This window comes from Python bivittatus, unplaced genomic scaffold (genome assembly GCF_059951505.1).
Source record: "Python bivittatus isolate LINGU-HERP-01145 unplaced genomic scaffold, Pbiv_v1 ctg000350_np1212, whole genome shotgun sequence".
In the NCBI taxonomy this organism is placed as follows: domain Eukaryota; kingdom Metazoa; phylum Chordata; class Lepidosauria; order Squamata; family Pythonidae; genus Python; species Python bivittatus.
The window spans coordinates 38,882,501-38,895,106 of record NW_028277074.1 but is presented as its reverse complement, the minus strand read 5'-3'; the positions used below and the strand labels follow the sequence as shown (position 1 = coordinate 38,895,106).

Genomic DNA, 12,606 nt, shown 5'->3' with positions numbered 1-12,606 from the left:
TAATAAACAAATTTCTATAGCTGCTCAACTCACACATGGTGGCTCTGGGTGGCTTACAAAAATCAGACCCCAAATACAAAACCCACTATACCTCCATCCCCCTGGCAACAACAACACATTCGAACTAGCCATTTGATGAGCTCTCTATCAACCTTAGGTCCCCAGGCCCACTGGCAAAACCATGTCTTCAGGACCTTTCAGAAGAGTATCAAGGTGGGGCCCAGTCTTATCTCTGGGGGTATGATGTTCCATAGGGAGGGAACTATCATGGAGAAGGCCCTTTTTCTCAGTTCTACCAGATGAACCTCCTTAATGGGAGGGGCCCATAATATACCCTAAAGTGATGGGACGAGTAGATCTAACTGGAAAAAGGCAGTCCTTCAAATAACCTTCAAGCATCCTTAGACGTGGTGAAAAGCAGGCATTGTGGTTCCAGCGTCCCTATCAAGTCCTGTCCTTGTACATGATGCTATGACCACCATGTTGCCTGTTTTGATCCCTTCATCTGCAGACTCTTACTGAGACCCTGTTTCAAAAAGGATCATATAAAGAACTGCTTCTCTCCATGACAATGTGAAGGAAGACGTAATCCCAAATGGATAGAAAGAAAATTGCATTTTAAGTACAAATGTTATATTGATTGCTGCTAGTCTCCATTGGAATGACTTTTTCCCCTTAGAAAAATGTCTATTGAGTGTCTAAGTTTTTAGTCTGTATTGTCAAACTACATCTTTACTTGCTTGAGTGTTTTCATATTATATACTACTGCACTCTTAAATATACTACAATTATCTGAACATTTTTCTATTGCAGTTCTTGTTGTCATACAAAGTACAGACCTCCTCTTCTTTCCATCTCTACCCCTCAATGCCATCTTTACTGAATTATAATTTCATTTCAACACTTGTGGCCACAGAAGCACTCTTGAAAAATCAGCACTCAAACCAGAGTGCTTAAGGAAGGCGCTCAATGCCATATCATGGAGCATAGGGCATCTGATGACAAAGCATGAAAACATATGAACAAATCTCCCCTGACAAGCTGGTTCTAAAAAGCAGAATGAAATGACATCATGGAAAAGTCATAACATTGAAAAGGGAGACTTGTCGTGGAAAGACTATATTTCTGAGAAGAGTCCATGAATGCAAGAAAGTTTTTTTTTCTATTATTTCAGGGGGGAGGATCCATACCCAGCCTCCTTGGCATGATGATGACGACCCATGAACTGCTTCCACATGACATCTACAGATTCCACTGGTGGTTTTCATTGTCCATCTGCACCTGAAGCAGCCTGAAGATGGTTTTAGATGCCCCACTTTGGAATTGGTGTTTTCCCTCATATCATGTTCCAGATGCTACTTATGGGCAATGAAGAATGTTGATGCTCATCAAGGGAAGTGGCTTGAAGTGATATGTTCTGTATCAGCGCACTTGGGGGTCGAGTTGGTCTGTCAGTTTCCTGTGGAGATGCACTCATCCATTTGATCCCTGTCCTGTCGATTTCCCATCCCTCAATCCTCTTTTGCCTATGAGAAAGACCAAAACTCTATTTCAGCCACTTTCGCTTTTGTGAATGGATTGGTTGATCTAAAATGTGACACCTTGAAAATGACTAGCCTGTCCCTGATTAAACATATGTAATTGGAAATCCGATTAAAAGGAATGGCTTTTGTATTTCTGTAGTCTTCCTGGCACGAATTTCCTTCCCAGTAGCTATTCTTCACTTTCTCTCCTCGTCTAATGATCTTTAGGGTAGTTTACACCTTCCACCCCAATCTCATAGCCAACCCCCTTTCGCAGATTCCAGCTCTTCCATAGCACTTATCCATCAGGTGCATAAATCTACTTTATCACTAAATGGGAGCCAAGAAAAATAAAATGCTTTCTTTGCTACCACTAGTGGTCAATAGGTCAAAAGTGAACTAATTGACCCATGTTTTTAAGTTTGTTTTTTTTTCTTCAAGTTCTCTTAATATAACAGAAGTGGGAAGGGAAGAAGGGAAGCAGTGTATGGAATAACTAGAGGGTTGTGTGTGCCATTAGAGGGTGGATAATGTTTGCTAGGGCTGGAATTTCAGCCAGAGAAACTATCAGTCATAGTCTTAGAATGTTTCCCATTAAATTTCTATATGCAGTACTGTTCCAAGTACATGATAAGGGCACCCTGGCTCATGATTTCCTGAGAGCATCCTAGAGCATGGATAACATGAGGACAAGGGGAAGAAGTGTGGGCCCCAAACAGTGGACCTAATTGGAAACACATGTATTACAGCAGTTTCTTAGTACTGACACTGCCGTGCTGTTGGTTACACAACACCAAGTTCAGTTATTACCTTAATATTTAGTTTGATCTATATTGCTAAAACTGCATGATGTGTTTTTAGGTAATGTGAATGGTTAAAGGGTTCTTTGATACATGGTTACAAAATGTTAGAGGAACAAAATGAATGGTCATGACCTTACTGCCATTCCTTTCTTTCACAATCAGCCAGGTCCACAAGAAATCTGAAAAATCAACAATTCCACAGGAAACATGAAAATATAGGGAAATGGGTTTATGCATGGACTCTGAAGGGAAACATAATACAACATATGTTATGCCATTTCTTCCCTTGTGCAAAGAAAGCTGATGACACAGGGTGATTCCCCTTGTTATCTAGAAAGCTTTATTACAGGTAACTTTATTTTATCTGAGAATGTTACCCCCTATAATGTCATCATGACAATAGTTCCCCTTTGGCTGCAGTATTTTAGTCTGATACATACTCACTCCTGCACACAGGTAGTAGAAGGCAAAAAGCTGTCCTACTGGTTAAGGTATTTTTCTTCTCAGCAGATGCAAACATTTCCAACTCATTAAAACATCATGCACATACGTGTCCAAGAAAACTCATTTTCATTAGAACGTTGCAAGTCTTGCCAAGGAAGCACAGGACACAGAAATGATGATGTAAAATTAGAAAACATTTTTGTAACTTTTACTCAAAGCTTAACAATATGACAATGTGGGTTCAATACTGAGACAATTCACAGTGCAATGTTATTAACTCCACAATAATATTTGGATCGTTCTTATAATGTGGTTAAAAGCATACCATACTATAGCCGTTCTGATGCTTGCTTCATCAAAATAACTTTTTGAAGATATTTGCAGGATTTGCAGGAGAAGGATGTTGCTCAAGTGAGTGTGTGAATATAAATGGGTATTGCCTTCATATTTTAATTTCTTGGAAGTGGAAATCAAACAATAGCAAAATCTGGAATTAACAGTATGTGGCATAGCAGAGAAGGTAAAACACAACCTGCCATCACATAAACTGTACCTGTGGCTGATAACCTGAGTCAGAAAAAACAAAAACACACACAAACACGTCTTATGAGAAGGGGGACACTGAAATGGGTTAAGCTGGCAAGAGACGATTGAAACAGGAGAAATAGGAAAAAGGAAACAAATAGCTATCTAGCAAAGACGTAATTATACAATCTCATGTGCCAAAGAAGTGTAAGTACCTGGTGATTGAAGACCACTAAAGAGGATTGAGCATAGAAATTGCTATGCAAGGAGGATGACATAGCATGGAATGTGTCTCTCCAATGCACAGATCTAGGAGAAGAGGGTCTGAAGACACCACAAAGAAGTTCCACATTCTGCCAGCCATGAGTGGTGGCCAGCTAAGTTTTAACTAGAACCCTTAATTCTTTTGGAGAAATTAGTAGCACCTATATTTTAGAAAAGGTAGTTTTGCAGAGCATTGTTGTTGCTGGCAGGGATTTACTTAATCTTTGCAATGGTAGGCTATAAAGAACCTGGGTGCATTCCATCCTCCTCTGAAGGCAAACTGTAAAAGTCAACTTGTCGAAGATGTTAATGTATTTTTATCCTTGGTATGATGATGACGATGATGAGAGTATTGATGCAGACCACAAGAAGGTCTTTGTATGCTGTATTTTTTTCTAATCGATCCTGAGAACTCATATCACAATGCTAAATAACAGTGTTGCATTTTTTGTTAACAGAAGTCACATTTTCTTAGGAATACACACACACACACACACACACACATATATTTAAGAAGAATAAATATATATTATTCAAATGCCACATATTAAGTTGTGAATATAAAATGTTCATTAGGGTAAAGGGACTGCAAGTGTTAAGGTTAGGAGAAAATATGTTGATTCATTTTGACATGTCCCTGTTACTAGTGAAAAGAATTACAAAGTTCTTCAAGCACCATGTAGGTAAATAACTATATAACTATATAAGATAGCAGATGCACTGAAAAGCCTGATTATTAATAGCCATATTGCTGTATTTAAATCATTGTTTTAGTATATGATTTATATAATTTGCCATATCTAAGTCATTGACATAGGTGCTATGATTTCTACGGTTTATTGGTTGTTGCATTCAATAGGAATTTCTGAAGTACAGATCATTGGGAGGGAGGGATATGAAGCTAATCTTTGTCTTTGATTTTGGATACTTGGACTTAGAGGCTTATCTTAACTTGCATCTGATTGCGAGAACATATTGCATCCTAATTAGCTTTGGGGTGCAATTTAAAGTACTGCTTTTGATCTATAAAGCTATTTATGGTTAGGAACTGGGTCCTTGCTCCAACCAGGGTTGGCTTCACCTGTTAGGTTATCTAAGAAGAACATGCTTTAAGTGATTCACTTTTGGGAGATAAAAGAAGCTGAGCCAAAAGATGCTGCTGCTTGGCAACATCACCAGTACTGTGGAACATCCTCCCTATGGAAATTAAGCTGTTTTATTCCTGAGTTGTTCTTTTATTGTTACATTGCTTTGATTTTAAACTTTTTTTTTTGGAATGTGTTAACTGCTGACAATTGTTTGCAGTGGGATCTATCCATCCATCCATCCATTCCACCACAAACACACACACACATATAAGAAATATATTTATAGTCCTCACTTACTGACCATTTGAAGTTACGATGGCACTCAACAAAGAGACTTACAACAGGTACTTGAAGTTGCAGCCATTGCAGCGTCCCTACAGTCATATCATTCGGGTACTTGGCAACCAGCTGCATTTATGATGGTTGCAGCATCCTGCAGTCATATGATTGCCATTTGTGACCTTCACAGTTGGCTTGAAACAAGCAAAGTGAATAGGGAAGCCAGCAGGATGTCACAGGTTGTGGTCACATGATGTTGCACTTAACAATCTCTGGTGATTTGCTTCTCTGCCACAGCTAGACCTGACAAACTGATGTCATAAGTTGGGTGCAGTCATGTGAGTTTTCACTTTACAGCTGGATTGCTTAGCAATGGTGTTGCTGGTCCCAGTTGCAGTCAGTAAGTGAGGGCTACCTGTATATCAGATAATGCATTTCTGGATACTCGGATGAAACCTGTAGCTAGCTCTCGAGTTCTTTCCAACAATGGATGTTCTATTTATTTGAATAGAATTTACTTAAATGGAATGGACAAGGCTGAAGTAGAGGAAAACCACAGTAGGAGACTGTAATATAGAGTATATCAAGTGAACTTCCTGAATAGAATTTGTGCTCATAGATGCAACACCCACACTGCCTGATGATTTAGGAATTGCAATTTTTTCTCACTCCAACCATTTACTAAGTTGTTGAATGACTGTATAGTGAGAAAGCACTGTTTTGCACAATAGTCACAACCAAATGTCTGGTTCCCAGGCAATGAATCTCTCCAGGGAGCCTTTACCAGTCTTTTTAGCTACTACTGAGCTAGATGGAACAGTGATTTGACTTCATATAAAACTCTTTTCTGCTGTTCTTGAGCTCCAGTTATATTTAAATATATATATTTGAAATCAGTTATGGGAGTGGGAGGTGAGTGGACAGAAAGAGAGAAAAAAACCCTACAAAAATATCTTTAATCAATAAATTAACACATAACTGTGTTATTTTAATGACCAAAGTGTTCACACTCTGCTTATCAAAGAGGGGAATTTCACTTTAAGACTGTCTTAAATGAGTTTAAGGAGGATAACTGCCCTTGCTAATTCCAAAGGGTCAGTTTCAAATGAAATGAATTTCAGATGTCCAGTGGCTATCCTCCATAGGTCATCCTCCACATCCAATTTAAATAAATTAATTGCACTTCATTGTTGCCCTCCTAAAACAGCTAGCATTTATGGCTTAATTTTCATAATGTGAATTTAAAAATGAAAGTGAGCTTATTCTGTTGCTGATGAATGCTCCTTGGACAGCACGCCTAATCCAAATAATTATCATTACTCTGATGTCTTGTTTTCCTTTTCTTTCCATGATCGAGACACCAGGGAAGAGATTGTTTTGAGTTGGTTGTATTACACAGGTGTCCTGCTTTACAACGGAGGTAATTAAATTCAAGTAGAGCATTGATAATATGGCAGTGGTAGGTAATGCTGTGCACTCTATTGCATCTTGTTTGCAACAGTGTGTACAAATTGTCTTTGTGCCAGTTATTCCATGAGCCATGAAATGTTGGCTATGGGAATAGAATCCCCTCCTTTTCATCAATAAAGCCCAACGGTGTGGACTGTTTTTAACAAATGCAACTTTAAATGTTCACAGAAGAAGGCAAGGTAAGAAGGAGGTAAACGAAATATTCCCAATGATTCATATTCATGTTATTTTATTACTTGTGCTTGGGTTATATTCCAGGACATTGGTTTGGACGTATGTATTAATGCATACAAAGCTGATTTTAAAGCATCTCTTCAGTCTCTTCTGCAACAGTTAGAAAAGTCTTGCAGTGCAGCCCTCATGGACAACAGGATGCCTGATGAAAGTCCAAGAGGAATCATCTGCTCCTCATTATACTAGCTGAAATAATGATTTATTGATGTATATGATGTCTTGGTGATAGAGTACCACAAACGTAGTTGAAGGAGACAGTTAACTGTCAAAGTGTTACTGATACCTAATCTAGAACAATGGTTTAAATCCATGAACAGTTCATATTAGCTACAGAAACACCTTCTTACTTAAATTTAGCATATTTTCTCCAGGAGTTCAAGCTAGTTTACACAGGGTTTTCCTTAATGTTAAAAACCCAGTGAGATAGGTTGGGCTGAAAAGGAATGATAACCCAAAGTCACCTATGGAGATTCTATGACTGAGGGTGGACTTGAACCTGGAACTCTCCAGTCCTACTCCAAAACCATTACCACTACACCATACTGCTCTATGACACCACAGTTTTGCAATCTGCCACAGAGTTCCTTAAGATCTTTCCTGTTGTGTTTGGATTTGGAGCATAAACATATATCAGCTTTTAGGCTCAGCTGATACTAAAAAGCTTCCTACTTACTGTACTTTAGCCAAATGGATAGGATACATAGCAATGTCCTTTAGGAATATCATTTCCATTTTCTATATCTTCATACATCTCATGACCTGAATAGCATATCCCTTTTGACTTTAATCATTCTGGGCACCTAAGTTCATTTTTTCCTAAAACACTTAATTTACTTAATGTTTACTTTGATTATTTCAATTCTTCCTTGAACATTCCATGTAAAATAAGGAACTTCTCTTTCATACTAATACCATCAATGAGCATATCTTCTTGCAGCTGTGATCTGGCTACAACATCACTTTCAGATCCACTTGCGAAAGTTTAATATTTTACTGCAGTTGCTACAGGAAAGCCTTCTAACCTTTATGTCTCATGAACTGGAACCCACACTTGTCTAAATATTTGAGCAATGTCCATATTCTGTAGTATTATTAGCAATAAATCAGAAGTTTAAAAAATCTCTTCAATCCCATCTGCAACTGTTAGGAAAGTCGTGCAAACCAACATTTTCATAGGTTGGTTTGCTTGACTCATGTTTGCAGATCTCCCCTTATCCTCATTCCTGTTGTGAATTAGTCTTAACGCCTCTTATCTCTTGACCTCATGAAAAATAAAGACCCTACCACAGCTCCCATTTTCCACAGTATTGCTGTCAGGATCACAGGAGCTATTAACCACTTCTACCACATCCAGTAGTAATGTATGGCTGTGAGAGCTGGACCATAAAAAAGGCCGAGCGCCGAAGAATTGATGCCTTTGAACTGTGGTGCTGGAGAAGACTCTTGAGAGTCCCCTGGACTGCTAGGAGGTCAAACCAGTCAATCTTAAAGGAAATCAACCCTGATTGCTCATTGGAAGGATTGATAATGAAGCTCAAGCTCAGATATTTTGGTCACCTAATGCGAAGAGAGATCTCTTTGGAGAAGACCCTGATGCTGGGAAAGATTGAAGGCAAAAGGAGAAGAGGACGGCAGAGGATGAGATGGTTAGATAGCATCACTGAAGCAATGAGCGTGAAACTGAGCAAACTCAGGGAGGCAGTGAAGGACAGGAAGGCCTGGCGCAATATGGTTCATGGGGTCACGAAGAGTCGGACACGACTTAACGACTAAACAACAACAACCACATCAGATTCCAGGGAGACCACATTTATACAGTAGCTTCCTTCTACAAATATCTCTGTGCTTCAGTCTTGTTTCTCACCTGAGAAATGTTCAAAAGTTAATGGAGTTCTTCCTCAACTTCATTATCTCTTGTTCAACTTCTCCCTACCACAATCTTTTGTAGAGCTAGTCATAGCCCTTTTGTAAATTTCTGTCCTTATTTCATTTTTTTCCCCCTGGCTCATAAAAATACATCCCAAATTAAATGGAAATAAAATAATCACCTAATATGGAAAGGCAAAAAATAGAAAGTTTGCAACTAAAACAAGCCAACAAGCCAACAAATATATTTTAAAAGATTTATCTATATCCATCAATGATAGGGCCTCTTGCTTATTTCTAGTAATGTCAAGAGATTGCACAGTTAATGCCTGCATCATACAACTATACTTACTATTGTCTGTTGTAATTTTTCTGCTAACCTGAAGCTTTTTTCAAAAAAGTATAATATTTTAGTTTACCAAATTACTCAAAAACATATATTGAACAGAAACTGGACAGTGGTGAGCATTTCCATGAATTACTACAAAATATTGCTCTACTACTGCAACAGAATAAAATATTTTTTTTAAAAGTCTGTTACTTTAAATACCTGTTGCGGTAATACCTGAGGCATAAAACTCACTAAAACATACAGCTTTTAAGAAAATATTAGAAGAGAAGGTGAGACCTACACATGTGATTTTGTTATCTACACCATATAAATGATATTCCCCCAGCTTATTTATAAAAAATTGTCTATGTCATCATGATTCAATGTCTATTGTAACTCCTGCTTGTGAACAAAGTAAGGTAATTGTATTACATACATTCGTAGTGAACAATCAGTGCTAAAATCAGATTCTTTTCTTCTGACAATACTGAAAATGTATTTCATCCCTTTGAAAGAGAGTACATTCTAACTAAGTTATCCACTCCTTCCATATCAGAATTCTATATACCAAGTCCCCACTTATTGACTGTTGACAGGTGGCAATCCTCAGTACACTACTGGGTGTAATTCTCATTTAATTCAGTGGGGGTTGAGTAGATATGTAGCACTGCACTGTAACTATATTTTGTCTTTTTCTACTAGCACTAGGTGTCTCTTCTTTCCCAAATTTAATATCACCAGCTTTTCAAATAGGTACTAAGACTAGCCAAAGATTCCATAGCATTAAAAAATGGTAACACTTTGGGGGGAGGAGAGAGGAAGCCAGACAAATTTACTTCTAATTTATTGTGGAATAGAGAGCAAATAATTCTACTTTGGTACATTTAAAATATTTCTATTAGAAGAATTTACAGTAAAAATACTTTTCTGAAAAGATATTTGGCTACTGCTCAGAAGACTTTGAGTGGCATAAGAAAACATAGGATTCATTAAAGGTGCAGCCTGATGCTATTCATTGTCAGTACTCAGCCATGACCTGGGATAAAGTTTGGGAAAATGTAATGAATCGTGGGGCCACAATGTTATATTTTAATGATATTGGTCTATACTGATATCTGGCAGGTGGCCTCACACGTTAATTGTAAACTAGAAAGACATTCTTAAGAAAAACCCTAAAAGTCCTTATGCAGAATTTCTGGTATTAATATTTAGCATTATTTTATTTGCTTGAACTGTTTTTTGGCCTTTGCATATGTTGTTTAATTGTAATGTAGGGTGTTCCACTAAATTTACAAGAAAATGGATGTAATTTTCTAAATAAATGAATGAACCTAACCTTTACAACAATAATCAGTAATGCATTCATAAATAATCTATTATTGGACTTCAGATATCAAAGAACTAATGAGTCATAGAAGAACAATGTATTTAAAAAATAAAATAAATCTTTTGTAGTAATTTATTAAGAATTACAAACACTACAATAAAAACTAATGCAAAGTAGAAAAAAGAAAAAAGATGCAGAAAAGAAAAAAGTAGAAAGAAAAATAGAAAAGAAAGAAAAAATAAGAATATAGTAAAGAAAAAGAAAAGAAATATGGAAAGAAATGACTTCTCTCTTCATCACAACAAGTATAAATATTAGTAACTTATCACCTTCTCTTAAAATATAACAAATAATCTCGTCCCTTATCCCATCTCTTAACTATAAACAAATCCATAAAGCATTGTCATTTCAGTCCTGATGTCAGCAAAAGTCCATTAAGGGTTACCAGAGATAACAACATATCTATTTTAGCCTTGATCAAATAAACCAACTTTATATTCCTTCCTTTTACTTTTAATATTCTTGATCCTTAGTCACTTCAAATAATGTCCTAGAACTTGATTTCTTTTCATTTTTTCTCTGTCCCTTCTCACAAAATTTTCTTCAAAGCTTTAACAAGCCTCTTTCGTAATTCCAATATAGGAAAATTATCCAGGTCACTCTCTTGGCTTGTTTGTATAACCCTTTTAATTATTAAGACATCAGCTGGTTTCTTTTGTATGTCTAGTGTAACATCTTTTTCCATGTCATTCTTGTAGTCTGTCATTTTAAATCCACTTTCAAATCAGTCTCAATCTTGTTAGGTAAAACTTGTTCCTCTTCCATAACATGTTTTAAACACAGTCTATCTATAGATGCAAATACTCTTAAAGTTAACTTCTGGGTCCAAAAATATCCTTTAATAAGTGTATGTCCAGTGTTAAAATATTTGGCTTCATTCTGTATTAGTAAGTCAAATTTAAGTGTTCATCTCCTTTAATTGTAATCTTTAGTTCCTTCTAGTGCCCTCTACTGTCCAATTTTTAAGGTGTTATTATTATTATTATTATTAAAAAAAATTCAAAACAAAAGCATTTTTCCATGGGGAGGATTCTTATAATAATTCCAAAATCTTATTTCAAATTTATCTGGACCCTTAGTCTGTTTGTAACTTTCTAAAATCAAAGTCTTAATCACCTTATGCTATTTATTCCAAAAAAAAAAAAAAACATTAAGTCCTTAAATTTGTATTTAAATCTTCTTTCACTTAGGCTTGAAGGAAACTCACCCGGCACTGTAAAACTTGTTGATCCAAAGGTTAATAGCTGAAAAGCAGTTAACAAGCAATTTCTGAAAGCGATTAGAAAAGGAAGTATGTGAATTCAGTATCCTCTTTTTTTTGGAAAATGTATCTGATGGAAGGAAAAAAAAATTAAATATTATGAAACTTGACACCAATGGCATATTATGTCACCTTGATATTTTTGTCACAAAATCAAAGTTCTTTGGACAAAGAGAAAAGTCAGTTAGCTAGCAATATTCCTGAGTGACAAAAAAATATGCCAACTTATTTTTCAAGGTTCTTTGATGTTTTTCTCCCTAGAAAACAGCAATTGAAAAGATTATTTTACAGCTGGTACTAAATAATAGAGTGTTCTTTGGCGTTCAAAGGTCTAAGACTCCCTGTGGTACAAATGACATTTGTAGAGCAAGTTAAACTGTTTTGACAAAGAAGTCTAGTGGAAACATTAAATGATAGATTTATGATACAGATTTAACCCTAGATTCACAGGGTATTTTGTTTTACAGATTCAGCGGCTAAGAAAAATATCACCCATCAACACATCTACCAAGTATTTATCAAGAGTGAGAGAATAACTCTATATCACACATTCGTACATTGTGTGTGAGAGAGAATTACATGATTATAAAAAAAATGAGGAGACACTATGTTACAGTTTTGAAATGCACAGATTAGTGCATTGTGATTGACAATTATATAAGAGCTTCTCACAATGACCAAGTTGAATCTTGCACATTGTTCTCTTTTCAGAATTAATGCAGTGTTCCAGGTGCAGGAGACTAAAATAAGGCAAAGTAAGATAACTTATTTTTAATCTGAATGATCAGTTTTTTTTTTAAACCATACTGCTATATATAAATTGTCATTGTAAACTTTGTAGGAATTAATGTGACATCTAGAATTAAAATATAGACTAATCCATTGAGATTTAAATTCAGATTATGGTAAACTATTCAGTGAGTGTTATGAAAGAGTTACCTGATGCACCAATCAGGAAACTAGATAATAATTAATTGTTAATGTTCCCTTAGACAAGAGTGCCTTGTTATAATAAAGACCAGTGACACCTATAGGCTGAAATATCTTATGGTATTATCCATATAGGGATTTTTTTATGTATAGATCCCATGGCTGTCCTTTCAGAATAAAATACTCCTTCAATGCTTTGAA

The 12,606-nt window shown here is 36.2% G+C and overlaps 1 protein-coding gene across 19 annotated transcripts in view; it reads left to right on the top strand.

Annotated features, from left to right (window-relative positions):
- LOC112541749 (uncharacterized) overlaps positions 1-12,606 on the top strand; it is a 138,113-nt gene that overhangs the window by 108,092 nt on the left and 17,415 nt on the right. For 6 of the 19 annotated variants that reach the window (XR_015796860.1, XR_015796855.1, XR_015796845.1 and 3 more), the window contains one exon: positions 12,187-12,230. The exons of the other annotated variants lie outside the window; for them this stretch is intronic. The gene's annotated coding sequence lies outside the window, so the exon portion shown is untranslated. The remainder of the gene's footprint in view (positions 1-12,186; positions 12,231-12,606) is intronic. 19 annotated transcript variants of the gene reach the window in all.